Below are 1,942 nucleotides of genomic sequence, written 5' to 3'. Positions count from 1 at the left end.
AGCTGTTGAAAGAATTTCGTGGGAGAGGTGACATGAGTGAAATTGCATTTTATTATGTTTACTCTCTCAGCTCTCTGTGAAGTAGATTTGTTATTGTTGTTCAGTTGCTAAGATGTGTTCAGCTCTTTTGTGACCCCATGGACTCACTGTAGCCCACCAGGCTCATCTGTCTGTGGGATTTCCCAGGCAAGAATATGGGAGTGGACTGTCATTTCCTTCTCCAGGGCATCTGTCCCCAACTCAGGCATCGAACCTGCATCTCCTGCATTAACAGGCGGATTCTTTACTACTGAGCCACCAGGGAAGCTGTGAAGTCAATTAGAAAGAAACAAGTGAGAAATTGAAACAATTTATTAAAAATATTGTGATCAACCATTCTTGTTAAGATTATCACTAATGTGTATAACATTGCAGTCTTTTTGTTTAAATTTATACTTTTCATTGCCATAAGGAAGATTCAGTCTTCTCCTTTTGTGGTTGTTTGAAATATGCCATTTAAACAGGTCACTGAATATTGCCAGGATTATTCTGAAAGGAGCTTTGAAGGTAAATGACTGAAAGGAAAAAACAGTAAGAGAAAATAAGAAATGGTGGGGGGAAAAAAAGAGGCTGAAGGCACTGAAAGTATTGTTTTATAAGTTTGTTAATGGCTGGCCTTACATACCTGAACTTGACTGGAGATGAAGTCTTTCTTGTTTTGATTCACCTAGGCATACAAAAGCATCATTAGTAGTAGGACATTAATGTATGTTTGTAGAAATAACTAACTAATTAATTAAGACATTCTTAATTTTTTCCAAAAATCCTTACACTCCATAAAGGAAGCTATATTGGGGAGATTTTTCTTCTTTGCCTTTCCCCTGACTTCTCTCTCCATTAGGGCAGAGGTAATTACGAAGTTTATAGTGCTGTGGACCTTGTCCTTTGTTTTTGGTGAAAGTGAAAGTGTTAGTCACTCACTTGTGCCCTACTCTTTGCGACCGCGTAGACTGTAGCCCCAGAGTTGGTGCTAGACAGAGAAGCCTGCCGAGCTGCAGTCCATGGGGTCGCAAAGAGTCGGACACGACTGAGTGACTGAACTGAACTGAGACTGTAGCCTGCCAGGCTCCTCTGTCCAAGGGATTCTCCAGGCAAGAATACTGGAGTGGATAGCCATTCCCTTCTCCAGGGCATCTTCCTGACCGAGGGATTTTGGTTGGGAGGGCAATAAAGCAATTAATATAGCAACATGATCTTTACCTTTTCTTGTGATGGAATTGATTGTTTCTGTGAGTTCATTTTGGTGTGACTCTCTTTGCCTAGATAAAAGCCAACTCTAAAGTTTGAAATGCTTAAATTTCATGCTGATGTCCTTAAGACCTCCGAAGTGCATGCTTGCATATGAATCCACATTTTCGGGAAATGCAGAGGAGAACGGGGTCTGAGTTTCAGTCATGCTGTCACGCAGGCAGCTCCTTTACTCTGGTAATTGCTTTAACTGGTTTATTAGTCCCGCACACGTATTTATCTCACAATGAAATCGTTTGTCTCTTGTTAGGGACGTGCACGATATTGGACAAGAAGTGCCATAGGCTACATTTCAACTCTCCATCACAGCCTGACCATCCAGCAAAAACCTTTAAAAAACACACTCCATCTACTTCACACATGAAGTCCCCACAGCCAAATTAAGATGCTGATAGCTCCAGCTAAAGATGCTGGCTGAAGTGCTACTGAGAAGGAAATGTTTCTCCACTGCCATACTTATTTAGAATTTCAATTTCAAGCAATTGAACATTTTATTTTTGTGAAAAGTCTCTGGCTCTGTATGTTTTCAGTATAGGAAGATACATTTTATTTTTTCATCACTGAAGACTGTAATAGTTGTGATGGGTCAGATATGGAAATAGAATGTTCTGAATGTCATCTCAATATTTTTTTCAACTGCATGAAAAAAAAACCT

The 1,942-nt window shown here is 40.0% G+C and overlaps 1 long non-coding RNA gene across 1 annotated transcript; it reads right to left on the bottom strand.

Annotated features, from left to right (window-relative positions):
- Positions 1-409: 409 nt before the first annotated feature.
- Positions 410-891, bottom strand: LOC139039440 (uncharacterized). Its single transcript, XR_011492702.1, has 3 exons — positions 811-891; positions 665-706; positions 410-554 (listed from the first exon to the last, which is right to left on the bottom strand). It is a non-coding gene; the product is annotated as an uncharacterized lncRNA (long non-coding RNA).
- Between the last annotated feature and the right edge of the window lie 1,051 nt (positions 892-1,942).

The sequence above is a fragment of the Odocoileus virginianus genome, chromosome 18 (genome assembly GCF_023699985.2).
Source record: "Odocoileus virginianus isolate 20LAN1187 ecotype Illinois chromosome 18, Ovbor_1.2, whole genome shotgun sequence".
Taxonomy (NCBI): Eukaryota; Metazoa; Chordata; class Mammalia; order Artiodactyla; family Cervidae; genus Odocoileus; species Odocoileus virginianus.
The sequence above is the reverse complement of the archived record's forward strand: the minus strand, read 5'-3'. Positions and strand labels throughout refer to the sequence as shown.